This window comes from Coffea arabica, chromosome 8c (genome assembly GCF_036785885.1).
Source record: "Coffea arabica cultivar ET-39 chromosome 8c, Coffea Arabica ET-39 HiFi, whole genome shotgun sequence".
NCBI classification, from domain to species: Eukaryota; Viridiplantae; Streptophyta; class Magnoliopsida; order Gentianales; family Rubiaceae; genus Coffea; species Coffea arabica.
In genome coordinates this window covers 31,470,178-31,487,657 of record NC_092325.1, presented here as the reverse complement: position 1 = coordinate 31,487,657, position 17,480 = coordinate 31,470,178, and the positions used below count along the sequence as shown (strand labels likewise).

Below are 17,480 nucleotides of genomic sequence, written 5' to 3'. Positions count from 1 at the left end.
GACCCTCAAAAGAATTATTCAACTATTAAAAAAAGAAATTTTATCCATAGTTTTGTGCATATCAAAATTTCAAGATGATTCATATAATAAAAAATTCTTAATTAGAATAGATTGTAAATCTGCCAAAGAAATTTTACAAAAAGATGTTCAAAATATAGTTTCAAAACAAATATTTGCTAGATGGCAAGCTATTTTATCTGGAAATGAACATGGATCGTGAAATGATGGCTCAAAGGGAAGAACGAGAATATACCAGTTACTTGAGAGCTCAAAGGGATTCTCCCACACTCCAAAACAAAGAAAAAGATATCCAATCTAGAGGATATCAATATTTTGCCCAAACCAGCTGTGACGACCCCACCTCCCCCTAAGGCGTACCAGAGGGTTCGGCGGACCGCCTGCCCAACTCTCGCCAGGACTCACTCACTATAATCACGTGCACACACCAAGAACCATTAATAATATCCGCAATTCAAGCTTATAATTTACATTGATAGAAAGCAAGGTACAAAGTCTCGATATACTTAAACTAATTCAAAATATATACAATCCAAGTACAAAATATTTCATTCGAGGAATAGCGCGAGTACAAAACCAAAATTCAAAACAAAGTTTAACGTAACTAGACTACGCTAGCCTTTACACTTCTCACGCTTCACTCGTACCCCTGTAAGGAAAAAAAAACTAAAAGGGTGAGCCGAAACCCAGTGAAGTTCCAAATATCAAATTGGCCAACAAGCAAGGAATAACACAGTAATAGTGAAATAGCAAGCAAACAAGTCATAATCAGGGAAATAGTACTTCAACTAATCAAATAATATCAAGTTTGCAATCACAAATAAGGATACGGTAATCATATCTCGGCCCCATTCCAGCTTGATCAATGGGTAGTTGACACTCCGTCAACTTTCAAATAATAACAAATCCAAAAGAAAACTTCACTACACGCAAATCCCCGTGCACCGATCAACCCCCTTTCTCGGGCCCGCACGCCACACATAACACGGGTGGTAATACTCGAGTATACCGGATTGCCGAGGAGATAACACTCCACTCGACTTAACTAGTAACCCAGGATTCGTTATCTAATCGACCAGAACCTTGCCGGCTCGACTCGATTAACTAGCCACAGGGTGTCTGGAATTCCAGGCAAGACATATTTCAAGTACATGTAGAGCAAGTCAAGTATATTCAATAGCAAGAACAAGTCATATTAGAGCAAGTGCGGTAAAGTACACCCTTGCCCTTTCATTCATTTTCATGTATTCACACAAGTCATGTAAGGAACACAGGTATCGAATACAATCGGATATTTGAAAGCACTCACCACAATAGTGCTTCTAATGCTCGCGTCGAGGTGGTACTCCGGGTTTGGAGTCCAAATCTGCGAGAAAATTTCAGTTTGAGAACTTTGAAACACGAGTAGGATTCGAAACTTAAATGTTCCGTTCATTAAGAATTGACCAATTGAAATTCATTTGAAAGACACTCGCGAAATACTTGCTCGCTTTTCAAATCATAAGGTTTTGTCATATAGACGCTTGGAAATAATACTTGAGTTGAAAGTACAAGAAAATATAAGTTTACATTGGTCATTAGACTTTTCCTCAAGGATACAAGTTCGACCAAGTCCTAACGTATAACACTCAAGAAATATAGTGACCAAGGTTCTTACTAGTTCAAGTAACAAGTACTTAACCTTCACTCAAGTCGCTAATATAGTTTTCTAGTTCTCGAGTAGAAATTCGGGCAACATGCCCTTTGTGTTTACCTAATTTTCCAGCCTTTTAGGCTTCATTGTTTTTCTCAAACACAACCCAACATTATACATATCAGCAATTCATGTCAAGAGCCGTTCCATAGGCTCACAATATCATAATAACAAGAATCATACTAAGTACAAGTGCAGAAATTCAATTTAGTTCAAGACAGATTTGACGTACAAATGCGGAAATAACATATCCGAAGCTACGCTTATCGGATTAAAACGAAACCTACGCCGTTTCGAAGCTAAGACACAGAGCTACAACATTCATAAAGGTCACTTAGTCCAGTTCCTACTGTAACTTAGTCAAATTCTCGAATTACTAAACCAGAAACCAATTCGTCGGCTGTTTAAACGCAGAACACTGTAATGAACATAACTCAGTGTACACAAGTCCGAATCAGGTGTTCTTAGATGCATTTTAAAGCCAATTCAGAATACTACAACTTTCATGTTTTGGCAAAAAGCTAAATCAAAAGGGATTCTAGTCAAAAAACGTGATAAACTGGACTTAACTGATCACACGGACTGCTTAGGAAATACTTAAAACAGTAAGGGTATTTTGGACTTTTCACATCCTACGTTGCTCCGATTGAGCTGAAATTTTGTAGGTACCTATAAAATGCCATTCTCTACAACTTTTCTTCTTTGACCTAGGGCCAATTCGGCCTCTATCATACAGATACAAATTCGGACAGAATGTTGAGCAAAAATTCCAGATTCTGGAATTTTGAGTTTCTAGTGCAATTTTCCTTAATTTCTTGGTCCAATCACTACCAAAACACCTTATACAACCTCAATTGCAACATATAAGCATCATACAATAATTTGGGCAGAATTTCCACAAGCCCTAGTTCATCAAATAAATTGGGGAAAAACCTCTAAAACATGCTAATCATCCATGATTCCACCACTATAATCAAACTACTAAACTTAATTTAACAAAATTGAAAGCAAAACTTAGAGAGATAAACTCTCTTACCTTGAATAGAGGTCACAAAGAGTAGCCCAAGCTTCCTCCTTCCAAAAACTTACCACAAATCACCACCTAGTCACTCAAGAACAAGTTTAATCGGTTTATTTTGTTTATTTTCTCACTAAGTTGTTGGATTTGAAGATGAAATGAAGAAGTTTTCTCTTGTTCTTACTCTCTCTCTCTCTCTCGGCTCCTTAGCAGAAAAATGAAGGAAAATGGAGCTTGGTTTGTCTTATAAGGAAGTAAGAAGATTAGGGCTAATTGTGACCACAATTTTTGCCAACACTTGGCCTAATCTTGACCACCAAATTTTTCTCTTTCTTTCTTGCTATTTTCTAGCCACTAATTTCGGTCCATCTTGCTGCTAAGAGAGAAGATATTTTGGTCAAGTTCAATAAATTTGTTTGATAAGAAAAATGGTGGTCAAACGGTACGTTCAATCGGTAGTGCGCGGGACCCGCCGGTTCGCGCCGTTTTTCTTAAAAACTCACGTACTAGGGTTTTTACTTCCCATTCACTAACCTTATCTCATTGCTACTACTCACATATTATTTCTCACTTAAAAGTCACTTTTAATCCCAAAAATTAATCCTTACTCTGTACCGAAAATTCATCCGGCGAAAAATCGCAAAACCCTAATTTTGCTCAAATCTTGAAACCGAAACGGAAAACCCTATTTTCTAGGTTTATTTGCTACTAATATGTTCTTGAATATTCACCTACTCATTCACAAATGAAAGGAGAAATAAATGTTATAAATAAACCATATAAAATAAATCATAAGTATTTACAAGAAGATTTTGATGATGAGGAAAATACTGAAAAAAGAATTTGATTTTTTCAACTAGAATCACCAATATAAAGAAAAACTAATTATAGAATGGAAAAATGAAATAAGTAAACTAAAGTTTGACTTCCCTTTCTTTACATGGTTAACATTTTATACATCAAAGTTAGGAATTAACAATGTTTACAATACACCACAAATAAATGTTCAAACTAATTTATATAAAAAATGGAAACTAAAAGATGATCAAATATTAACCGCAACTTCATTTGTATTGGTCTAGCTTTTTGAGTATGATAGAATCAAATTGAAAAATCCTTTGGGCAATGTTCATGGAATATAAAAAATCATGAATGATCAAATGATCTGTATAGAAAAGCTCTATACCAGGCCTGTTTGTAATCCTGATATGTGAATCATTCTAGAATTCTCTGGACTGAAATTTTTTTTTTTGAATAAATAGAAGCCCATTCTCCTGAGGAGCAAACCTTTTTAATTATACATTTGCAATGGGTTATTTCCTTTGGATTTGAAGGATTGGATTTTGCTATAATTTCGACTGATCCAGTATCAACTAGAATCAGTTCATAATAATATAGATTTCATATAAATTATGCAATACCAGAACCAGCCCAGGCAAGAAGGCATTAATTTAAAAAGGAAATAAATAATTGAAATCAGACTTGTTGAACCAAAATAAAGAGAGAGTTTTGAACTTACTTGTAATTAAAGTTCTTGAATGTTCTTGAATTTAGATGAGTGTGGGGCGAGGAAGCGAATAGGAATGAAATCTTTTGATTTTATTGGAAACTAGGAGAATGTTTACAATATGAAGGCTCAGATCACATAAATTGATCGATGCCTCTCTTTTGAAATCCTACCTCTATTTATACATGAATCGAAATGCTCATTTTATTTTCATTTCATTTGAATCTTATCTTTTTATCTTCGTAATCTTGATATCTTCTTTTGATTGGATGGAACAATCCGTAACTTTTGAAATGTTGCTTACAATCTTTTTGAAAATTAGCTTTTAGTAGTCATACGGATCTTGTGCGCAGATCAGGGCCCACCAAAAGGGTCAGATGTTTGAGTGGGTGATGACGAAAGTTCCTCCGCTGTAGAGGATCCAACTGTTGTGGGTCCATGATTTGAAATTCCTTTGTCTTCTTTTGTTTGTTCCTTTAAATAATTCAGATATTCTTGAAGCATATCCGGATTTGTCATCATTTTTTAAAGGAAAAAATCTTGAGCCGGATTTGCTGCTTCTGTCTCTTTTCCTTTTGAAGGGGTGTGTGGCCTTTGAATACTTGAAGAGGTAGCGACCTTTTGAAACGGACTTTTTTCTTTTGTTTGAACTGTCACTAATTGCTGCATGGTCCATTTGAGTTTTTCGCTTGTTTGAAGAAATTTGAGTACGGTCTCTTGGGAGCATATTTCATGTTTGAATTCATCCTACCATTTAACTTTGAATTTTCGAACCAAAGACATTGGTAATGGTGCTTCTATATCTTGCATAATTTTAAAACTCCAGCAAAATATCCAAGGTACTTTGAATTCTGTGTGAAATAATATTGAACGAGTATATTCTTCTCCTTGAATCTTTTTGTAATAAGTCTGAAATCCCATTAACACTTTGAGAGGATATATCTGGAATTCTCCGGACTAAAAAATTCTTTTTTGAATAAATAGAGGCCCATTCTCCTAGGGAGCAAACCTTTTTAATTATACATTTGCAATGGGCTATTTCCATTAGATTTGAAGGATTGGGTTTTGCAATAATTTCGACTGATCCAGTATCAACTAGAATCAGTTCATAATAAGATTGATTTTTGAGGGGGTCATCAGGACACCAATAGCATCCTTCTGAGAAAATTCTCTGAGTAAGTGTTTTGAGTGTGACATAGGAAGGTACTTCTTTGAATTTAGTTAGAGTAATATGTTCAATCAGGAATTTTATAATGTAAGGAGATTTTTCTTTTATAATTGGGGTTTGTGGTGCTTTTGAAGAAATGAATGTATTTTGAGCTGCTTGAACATAAGATAAAGCTAGAAAATCTTGAAATAAACTATATTTATTTGAAGTAGGGACCTTACTGTTAGACATTTCATAATCATTTGGAGTGCGAGCCATATCTGCAAAATTAAAGTCAAGAAATAATTTTGTTGAGTTTCTCTCAAAACTGTTGAATTTGTTGGTCATAATTTGAGAACATCTTTGAAAATAATATTGAAATTAATTTGTCTTTTGAGAAGAAAGGCTTTTTCTTTTGGAGTCTGAACAAACCAAAAACTTGATCTAATATAAACTGGGGAATGATTTTGAATTTGATGATGAGGAATAGGCTGAATTTCTCCTTGGGAATTTTTAATGTAATAAGTATGATATCTATTGGAAATCTTTTTATCTTTTCTTTGAAGAATAGGATCGTCTCTTTCTCTTCGTAATCTTCAAATGTATTCTTTGTGTGACTCACGATCCATTCCCTTGAAGAAATTCGCGAGCAAGAAAATCTGATAATGAATTATTTTCGCCTTTAATATATTCTATTTCAAAATCAAAACAGATAAAATACCTTGCCATCTAGCAAATATTTGTTTTGAAACAAGATTTTTAACATCTTTTTGTAAAACTTCTTTTGCTGATTTGCAATCAACTCTTAATAAAAAAGTTTTATTTATCAAATCATCTTGAAATTTAGAAATACATAATGCAATGGCTAAAATTTCTTTTTTAATAATAATTCAATTTCAATTTCATATTTACATTATTTGTTAATTTATCTTATGTTCAAGCAGTTCAAAATACATCCACCTCTTCAAAAGCACCACAAACCCCAATTACAAAAGAAAAATCTCCTTACATTATAAAATCCCTGATTTAACATATTACTCTAACTAAATTTAAAGAAGTACCTCCCTATGCCACACTCAAAACACTTATTCAGAGGATTTTTCCAAAAGGATGCTATTGGTGTCCTGATGACCCCCTCAAAAATCAATCTTATTATGAACTGATTCTAGTTGATACTGGATCAGTCGAAATTATTACAAAACCCAATCCTTCAAATCCAAAGGAAATAGCCCATTGCAAATGTAGAATTAAAAAGGTTTGCTCCCCAGGAGAATGGGCCTCTATTTATTCAAAAAAAAAAATTTCAGTTCGGGGAATTCCAGAAGGATTTACATATCAGGATTACAAACCGGCCTGGTATAGAGCTTTTCTATACAGACCATTTGATCATTCATGATTTTTTATATTCCATGAACATTGCTCGAAGGATTTTTCAATTTGGTTCTATCATTGGTGGAGATATTATGGACCTCAACAGGAGATATATCCTCCCAAAGTGTTAATGGGATTTCAGACTTATTACAAAAAGATTCAATGAGAAGAATATATTCGTTCAATATTATTTCACACAGAATTCAAAGTACCTTAGATATTTTGCTGGAGTTTTAAAATTATGCAAGATTTAGAAGCACAATTACCAAAGTCTTTGGTTCGGGAATTCAAAGTTAAATGATGGGATGAATTCAAACAAGAAATATGCTCCCAAGAGACCGTACTCAAATTTCTTCAAACAGGCGAAAAACTCAAATGGACCATGCAGCAATTAGTGACAGTTCAAACAAAAGAAAAAAGTCCGCTTCAAAAGGTCGCTACCTCTTCAAGTATTCAATGGCCAAACACCCCTTCAAAAGGAAATGAGACAGAAGCAGCAAATCCGGCTCAAGATTTTTTCCTTTAAAAAAATGATGACAAATTCGGATATGCTTCAAGAATATCTGAATTATTTGAAGGAACAAACAAAAGAAGACAAAGGAATTTCAAATCAAGGACCCACAACAGCTGGATCCACTACAGCGGAGGAATTTTCGTCATCACCCACTCAAACATCTGACCATTTTGGTGGGCCCTGTGCACAAGATCCGTATGACTACTAAAAGTTAATTTTCAAAAAGATTGTAGGCAACATTTCAAAAGCTACGGATTGTTTCATCCAATCAAAAGAAGATTTCAAGATTACGAAGATAAAAAGATAAGATTCAAATGAAATGAAAATGAAATGAACATTTCGATTCATGTATAAATAGAGGTAGGATTTCAAAAGAGAGGCATCGATCAATTTATGTGATCTGAGCCTTCTTATTGTAAACATTCTCCTAGTTTCCAATAAAATCAAAAGCTTTCATTTCTATTCGCTTCCACGCCCCACACTTAGCTAAATTCAAGAACATTCAAGAACTTTAATTATAAGTAAGTTCAAAATTCTCTCTTTATTTTGGTTTAACAAGTTTGATTTCAATTATTTATTTCTTTTTTAAATTAATGCCTTCTTGCCTGGGCTGGTTTTGGAAAATCTTGAAATAAACTATATCTATTTGAAATAGGGACCTTACTGTGAGACATTTCATAATCCTTTGGAGTGCGAGCCATATCTGCAAAATTAGAGTCAAGAAATAATTTTGTTGAGTTTCTCTCGAAACTGTTGAATTTGTTGGTCATAATATTGAATCTCTTCCTGAGGATGACCGGCTTTTTTGAGGACATCTTTGAAAATAATATTGGAATTAATTTGTCTTTTGAAAAGAAAGGTTTTTTCTTTTGGAGTCTGAACAGACCAAAAACTTGGTCTAATATAAACTGGGGAATGATTTTGAATTTGATGATGAGAAATAGACTGAATTTCTCCTTAGGGATTTTTAATACAATAAGTATGATATCTATTGGAAATATTTTTATCTTTTCTTTGAATAATAGGATCGTCCCTTTCTCTTCGTAATCTTCGAATATATTCTTTGTGTGACTCACGATCCATTCCCTTGAAGAAATTCGCGGGTAAGAAAATCTGGTAATGAATTATTTTCACCTTTAATATATTCTATTTCAAAACAAAAAACAGATAAAATAGCTTGCCATTTAGCAAATATTTGTTTTGAAACAAGATTTTTAACATCTTTTTGTAAAACTTCTTTTGCTGATTTGCAATCAACTCTTAATAAAAAAGTTTTATTTATCAAATCATCTTGAAATTTAGAAATACATAATATAACGGCTAAAATTTCTTTTTTAATAGTAGAATATTTTTGCTATGTGATATTTCATGCTCTTGAATGAAATCTTACTAATTGTTCCTGGGAATTTTCTGCTTTTTGTTTGAGTATGCCACCATATCCCTTTTCGGAGGCATTTGTTTCTACTATCATTTTAGCATTAGGGTTTGGAATACCTAAACAGGGTAATTCTATAATCTTAACTTTTAAATATCTTATTTTTTGAGTATGTTCTTCTGTCTAGGGAGAGGGGTCCTTTCTTAATCTCTGAAATAATATTCTACATTCTGTTCTAAGATTTGGAAAGAAATCTGCTACATAATTTAAACATTCTAAAAATCTTTGTAATTGATTTTTATCTTTAATTTCATCTAGAAATTTACTTGTAAATTCTAGAGCTCTTGTAATAGGTCTAATAGTTCCTTTGGTTATATTATGTCCTAAAAATCTTATTTCTGTTTGAAATAATTTCATTTTTTGTGCTGATAATACTAATCCATTTTTCTTTATTATATTTAGAAATATTTTAATATGTTTAAAATGTTGTTCTATTGAATTTGAATATATTAAAACATCATCAATATAAACTATAATGAATTCACTGTGATTATTAAATATGTCATTCATTATATTTTGAAATTCTGATGGAGCATTTTTTAATTCAAAGGGCATAACTATCCATTCATAATGTCCAAATGGTGTAGTGAATGCAGTTTTATATCTATCTTTTTCTACTATAATAATTTGCCAATATCCTGATTTTAAATCAAAATTTGAAAATATTTTTGCATTAAATAATCTATTTAATAAATCTCTCTTATTTGGAATTGGATATCTGATCCATTGTAACATTTTATTTAATGGTTTATAGTTAATAACTAGTCTCGGAACTCGTCTTTCTTTTTCAACTTGATTCATTACATAAAAAGTTGCAAAACTCCAACGTGATTTTGAATAAGTTATTAATTTCTTTTCTAACAAAGTTTGTATTTCCTTTTTACAAAATTCTAAATATTCTTTATTCATTTGAATAGGTCTAGCTTTAGTAGGAATATCCTTATCTGAATATCCTTTTTCATATGGTAATTCTACTATATGTTTTTTCCATTCCCAAAAAGCATTTGGAATGTCTGTACATACTTCTTTTTTATTAATTTCTTGTTTAACTTTAGGATTTTGTAATTGTTCTTCGATTCTTATATATTTTTGTAAATATTTTAACTCAGATATGTATTTCCTTTTTGCATTGAATAGCGTTGATAGTTTGATATATAGAGGATGTTTGTAATGTTCTTATTTCTTTTTGTTTTATAGGACTTATAAATGGAAATACTATTTCTTTTTCCATTATATTAATACTTAATCCTGTACTACTTACATTGAATGGATATATTTGAGTAAAAAATCGAATTCCTAGAATCATATCAGTTGTTAAGTTTTCTACTATATGAAATCTATGTTTTATGCAATAATTATTATTACGTATAATTCCATTTCTTAATTTATATTTGACTATTAATGGTTGTCCATTAGCCGCATATAGTTCTTCATTGGTTCTTTTTAAATATTCTAATAGAATTATTCCTCCTTTAATACAACTTGTATCTGCTCCACTGTCGAATAAAGTTATTACTGTTTCTTGAAAATTTAATACTTTGACTATAACTAATCCATACCATTTTTGATAATTTATTTTATCAATGATATTTACATAATCTTTTTTTTTTTTTGTTTTCAGTTCTGTCTTCTAATATGGGGTTTTGAATTGGTTCTATTGGTATTTTTGAACTTGAGGCTAATTGACTTTGTAATATAGTAATCTTAGTTTCTAAACTTAAATCTTTTGTATATAATTCTAATATTTCTTTTTGTAGAGCTTTTACCTGCTGTTTTAATTTATTGATTTCCTTTTGTAAAGAATGAGTTGTATCTTTTTTAATTATTCCTTCTATAGGATATTTGTCTAATAATCTAGAAATACTAAAGGGTTCAGTTATTTTTGGAATTTTTTCTTCTGCTAATATTATCCCCTTTAATTTTCCTAAATACGTTTTCCTTGTTTCTATATTATCTATTTTCTCTATTAGATCTAATAAAAATTCTTTATCTTCCTTTGTAGTTATAACATTTATATATTTTATATCTTTGCAATTACATTCATTTGAACTTATTTCTTTATCATCATTATAATCCTCAGATCCATTTGATATATCTTCCTCCTCTTCCTCATTTATCATGATTGCTAATATTTTTTCCTTTAATTCTGAATCATTTGAAAATATTTCATGTATCTTTTGCTTTATTTTGCAATTATTGGCTTTGTGTCCTATTCTTTCGCATTTCTAGCAAGTAATATTTCTATTGTTTTGAAATCTTTTCTTAAATTTCTTATAATAGGGTTCATTGGAAATCCTAGAAGGTTGTCTTCTCCCTTTTTTAATATAATCAGATTTTTTGTAAGATTTTCCTTTTAATGCAGAAGGTGATCTAATACCTTGAATACCAAAAGTTTCACAAAATGATCCTACTTCTTGTTTTTGTGATCCACACTTTTGTTGCATTTTTAATTCTGTGCATAATGCTAATCCTTCTTTTTTAATAAATCCTAATAATTGTCCCATGGTGACTCCTTCTAATGATAATATATCTGTACCCATTTCTTTTTGTAAATTAGTCATAATTCTTTGAGAAAATAAAGTTGGTAGTCTAGTAATAAATTTTTCTTTCCAAAATGACATATTACAATCAGGTCTTCTTAATACATGTGTTAAAAACATATCTTTGTACCATCTGTAATCTATAAGAGTTGGACATCTTAAATTGGTTAAAAACAATTTATTAGAGTGTAACTCTTCTTTTGGGTTTCCTACAAAATACATTGCAATTGTTACTATCAAGAATTTTGCTGCATCTGATTTAGTAGTGATGTTACCTTGCTCATCTTCAACTTCTATAGTATGATTTAATATTGCAGTTTTGCTTTCTAATGTTAAGGCATTATCCCACCAATTTTTTAATTGGCATGTGAATCCTGATATTAATATTGTTGTAATTGATTTTTCATCTGCATGTCTTACTTTATATGCTAATCTTGTCATTCCCATTTCTTGTAATGTATTTAATATCTCATATTATGTTTTGCCATCTATATTCCATTCATATAATGATTTTCCATCATATTTATTGGTGTGAAATTTTGATCTTTCTTCATATTGAATATCTAGAGGTGTAGGTCTTGTACAATAATTTCTAGTGTCTATCATTTTCCAATTTTTATAGTTTCTTTGGAGTTTTTTTATATTTTTTTCTAGAAATTTTATTTATAGTATTATCAAATTGTCCTTCAACTATATCTATTAACTTATTGTTTTGTTCTTCTTCTTCTATGTCTGAAAATTCTTCTGGAGTGGTTGTTTCTTCAGAATCCGAAATTTCTTTAATTTTTTCTTGTTCTAATGTTTGAATTCTTGATGTACTAGGGTCTGTAATTGTTAAGCTTCTTTGAATTTTTCCTAATATTTGTGCTTGTGCTAACTCTTCTTCTTGTTTATAATGCAAGCTTCTAGGTTGGAAATGTAGTGCTGAAATATCATTAGGAAATTTGTGTGTGGAAATTCCTGGAATAGCTTCTATCCTTTTTTTCTAATTTATTTCCTATTGTTTGAATTTTTGTATCTAAATATTCTACATTTTGGGATACCGAATGTAATAATTGATTTGTATAATTATTTTGATGATATACTTTTTTAATATCTTCATAAACTAATATTGCATTATCTTGTGCTTCTCTGCCTTTTTTAAATGGGGAGGCCATGGTTAAATCATTAATTTTGATTTCTTGTAATGGAGGATGTATTGAAGTAACTATAATATTATCTGCTAATGTCCATTTTTTGTATAGACTAGTTTGAACATTTATAGTAGGGATATTATATGGTGTATTAGTAATTTTATTTTTAATCATATAATATTCTATCCATTTGAAAAAATAAATTTCTAATTGCCTTTCTTCTACTTGTTTATACCATAATTCTTTTAATTTTTTCTGACATATTTGATCTAATATTGAAAACCATTCTCTATATTCATTATTTTCTTCATCACGTATTTCTTCTTCTAATTTATTAAAATCTATTTTTCTTTTTAATTTTATCATATTAATTTCTCCTGCCATTTGTGAATGTGTGGGTGAATGTTCACTCTTGTTTGTCGGTATGATTTCTGAAATAGGACTTTTAAACTTATAATTCATATCTTAATTTTGAACTAGTTGAAAAGTTTCAGGAAAGTCGAACATGGAATTCCTAGGAGGTTGTGTATATGAATAAGATTTGTAAGAACTAGAGGGTCTTTCCCTAAATGAAGGAAATTGTAATGTTACCGTTTCATCTACTTCTTCAATAATTTGTTCTACTTCAGTTTGTTCTATATTTCTAGGTATTTGTGGATTAGTTATTTGAAATTCTTGTGGAATAATTATTTCATTCCATTTTAATTTTTTAGGAGTAAATACATTAGATTTTTCGGCTTGTAATTCTAATAAAACTGTTTCATCTTTTGAACTAGGGACCATTATACATTTTGGTGAAATTTGAGAGGATAATAGTTTAAAATATACTTTATATATTATAGCAAAATTTTTACAATTTTTATGAAATTCGTTTCCTTGTAAGTGAATGTCTAAGACTAATGAATCCATTATTAATGGGTCTGTCATGTCTAATGAATAGTTAGGTGCACAATTAAAATAAATTGTTTTAATTAAAGTTACTATTTATGCTATATTTTGACTATTTTCTATGCTGTATTGGTAAGCCATTGAGACTTAGTGAGACCGTTGGTAAGCCTAGAGAGTTGGTGTTCCCGGCATAAGACTCTGGTGTTCCCATAGGATAGATGAATAGAAGAGATTAGCAAAAATGGCAGCTAAATTAAAACGATGGATGACTAGATCTGATTCAAAGAATTCAGACTTGGTATTAAGTAATGAAATTAAGATGGAAATAGATAGTTCAAATTGAACTATACCTGAACAGAAAATTGAAGAAATTTACAAAGTAGGATTATTTGATTTCAAGGAAACTCGATCTGTAAACGAACAATTTCAAACTATACATTTATTGAATGACCAATCATTACAAAAATATATTAATAATGGATATAGATATATTCACATAGGTTTGGTACAAGTAGCTGTAAAACCTTTAGTTCATATGGAGGTTGATGCCCCAATCTTCATGGCATTAAGAGATAAAAGACTTAAAAGATATAAAAGTTCTTTATTAGCATTAATTCAAACCAACACATGTAATGGTCCTATTAATTTTAATTGTGCACCTAACTATTCATTAGACATGACAGACCCATTAATAATGGATTCATTAGTCTTAGATATTCACTTACAAGGAAACGAATTTCATAAAAATTGTAAAAATTTTGCTATAATATATAAAGTATATTTTAAACTATTATCCTCTCAAACGAGAGACATCGATCAATTTATGTGATCTGAGCCTTCTTATTGTAAACATTCTCCTAGTTTCCAATAAAATTAAAAGCTTTCATTCCTATTCGCTTCCACGCCCCACACTCATCTAAATTCAAGAACATTCAAGAACTTTAATTACAAGTTTAAAACTCTCTTCATTTTGGTTCAACAAGTCTGTTTTAATTATTTATTTCCTTTTTAAAATAATGCCTTCTTGCCTGGGCTGGTTCTGATTCGGTATCCCAAAATGTAGAATATTTAGATACCAAAATTCAAGCAATAGGAAATAAATTAGAAAAAAGGATAGAAATAATCATATCTCAAGACATCACTTTAATTAACAAATAATCATAAAAGATGAAAATAAATATGAAATTGAATCAATTAAATAATGTAAACAATTTACATTTAAGAAATTAAAACAAGTAAGACTAAATTGCAAAAATTAAAAAAAATTTAGGGGTCAAAGTATAATTATCACAAAAATCCAGGGTCACAATTAAAGAAAAATAAAGTTAAGGGACCTATTTGCAATTCAAATAAGGACCCAATTAAAAGATAGCTAAAGTTTTTAGGGCTATAGTAAAAATACTCGAAAGTACAGGGACCCATGCGTAATATTCGTTTTCTGATTTCTTAAGAACATCAGGTCATTGGGCCATTTTTATTTGTTTGGACCCAAAACTTCTCAAACCCAACCGAAAGTCCAAGGCAAAAGGAGCAAGCCGGTCACCCAAAATTTAGCCAACAAAACTAATGGGCCTTGACCCTCTAGCCCAAGCCAAAAAACCCAATAAAAAAAGTAAACCAAATCCATATTTACAAACCCAACCAAATAACCTCTTAACCCAAATCACCTATTTCACTAAAACTCAACATGATAAAATTATTAAGCCATAATTATGACCTAAAATCAAGAATTAATCTACCCAAAAGACTACTTAAAAATATTAAAAGATGATTAAAATCTGAAAGGGCGAAATAAGTTCAAATTTTCCAATTTTTTGGGCCATATCAGAATAGGGGAAACTTGAGGGGTTTAAATGCAATGAAATTGGGGACCTAATTGAAAGAATTATGAAAGGTTTGGGGTCAAATTATAAAGGCTTAAAACTTTGGGGAATAAATTAAAAAGGTCAAACAATTAAGGACTAAAATCGCGATTTCTGGAATTGGGTCGTCTTCTCCAAACGGCTGAACATCAGCTGCTGTTTTCATCTTGCTTTGCGGACGAATGAACACCAAAAATTCAACTCTGACCACTCCCCAAAAAAAATGAAACTCACACAAATTCCCTCTCATACAATTTCAGGACATTAATTCGAGTTCATACAAAAGGAAGATTAAAACAGAAAAATGCAAAAATGAGCACGTCAGAACCTTCCAAAACTCTATTTTCTTCCATGAAAATCATGACAAACATTGAATCTTGCTGTCCACTTGTTTTCTTCATACGCAATATGCGGATGATTCATCTTTCAAGTAGAATTTTCACTCAGGCATTTCGTCGAACACCAGATGGGCATAAAAAATTTCACCAATTCTTTGTTCAATTGATGTTATGATCAGCCCCAAAATTTGTCAGAAACATAAGGAAATTCAGTCCAAACAACACAGAAAGCATGTATGTTTCACAATCGTGTATAATCAGCAAACATTGCAATGAACAAATTCAGAAAAAACATGCTTTTGAGAGCTTCCAACGTTTGTGTTTGAAAAGAAGCTGAAATTTAAAGGCAAAGGACAACTTACACTACTCTCTCTCGGTGAAGTTCCGGAGCCGACAGCAAACTGCAATTCCTCCGCCCAGCTTTTCTTCTTTTTCCTTTCCTTCTTGCCCAAAATTCCTCGTTTCCTCTGTTTTCCTTTTTCCTTCGTCTACCTCTCTTGCTCTCTCTCTCGTTTGATTCCCTCCCCCCAGCCCGAAGCTCTCTCAATTTCCAGGTTCCCCCCTTTTCTTTTGCTCTCCTCTTACCCGCCGTCCGCCGCACCTTTTTCTTTCCTCTCCTTGCTCTGTTTTTCCCCTCAGCCCCAGACCTCTTCTCTTTTTTTTTTTTCCCCTCCTTTTTCCTTTTTTTCAAGACCTCTTTTGTCCGTCCACAGCTTTTTTCGTTTTTCTTTTTGCTCTTTTTCTTTTTTTTTTCCTCCCAATTTTCCCTCAACCAACAAGTGTCATCCTACTCATCAAATAATAGGAGGGATATTTGTCTAAATCTTATCCATCATACCTATCCCCTTGCATGGCCTCAACTTGACTATTATCCCACTAATACACTTGTCTAATAATCTCCTACTACACTTGTCTAATGATCCCCTATTACACTTATTTTCACATTTTATTTATTATATATTTTCCAAAATCCATTTAGGTAACAACAAAAAATGTTAACTTTTAATTGTAAATGCATTGCACAATTTTTATTTATCTTAAAAAAATGAATCTAAAAGGTTTAAAGACAAATTTTGAATTTTTGTGAGAATTTTTCATTTTTTAGAAATTTAATGCAAAGATACCGTAAAAATGAAAATGATAAATCTAATTTATAAAAATAAACAAAATGAACATTAACTATCATTTAATCAATTAAAATAAAATAAAATAAAACAAGAATAAAGCTAAAATTGAATAAAATAAATGAAGTTTTGATATCTACATGGTTGAGCTTTGATATGCATGTTTACAACTTCACCAAGTGATTTTCTTACTTGAATTTGGAAATTTCAGCTTTGATGTCTTTCGGTTAATCTCTATTTGTGTGAACTTTGAAGGGCTTTGATAGACTAGAATAAGGCTTGTAATATCTAATGACTTGTGACTTTGATTGTGTTGGGATTGCTGTGGTTTACACCTTAATTTTTCAACGGGAAACGCACCAAAAATAGGTGAGGTGCTGCCGAAACTTTTGTATCTAGGGTTAAGTTAACAAGAGGTAGTGGAGTGATGTAATCTTGAGTGGATTTGAGTTGGGAGTTGAAACTTGGAAGAAAACTAGACAATTGGGTGAATTTCAGTTCTGCCCTGTTTTTGGAATCAACTTGGGCTGCGAATTTCTCCATGTTTTAGACTGAATCAGCTTTTGAACAAAAACATAAAAATTATAGGGATTTGAGTTAATTTTCTACCTGCAAAATTTCAGATCAATTGGATCATTTTAACTTATGATTTGGCTAAAGAACTCCTGACTGCACAAAAACTCTAATTTTTGTGACCTATTTTTTATGTGCTTCTGACCATCCATTTTTTACCCTGAAAATGCAAGAATTGGATGATGATGTTTTCATAGGAAATGTAGGTCTATGTCTTATCTTCGAATTTCCATAAAATTTGCCTCAATCCGATAAGTGTATCTTCAGTTGTAATCAAAACACCAAAGGATGGCAAAGCTGCCATCTTCATTGTTTCTCG

At 31.3% G+C, this 17,480-nt stretch overlaps 1 long non-coding RNA gene across 1 annotated transcript; it reads right to left on the bottom strand.

Moving 5' to 3' along the window:
- Nucleotides 1-459: 459 nt before the first annotated feature.
- LOC113706533 (uncharacterized) lies at nt 460-16,238 on the bottom strand. Its single transcript, XR_003452037.2, has 3 exons — nt 15,827-16,238; nt 1,328-1,384; nt 460-667 (listed from the first exon to the last, which is right to left on the bottom strand). It is a non-coding gene; the product is annotated as an uncharacterized lncRNA (long non-coding RNA).
- Between the last annotated feature and the right edge of the window lie 1,242 nt (nt 16,239-17,480).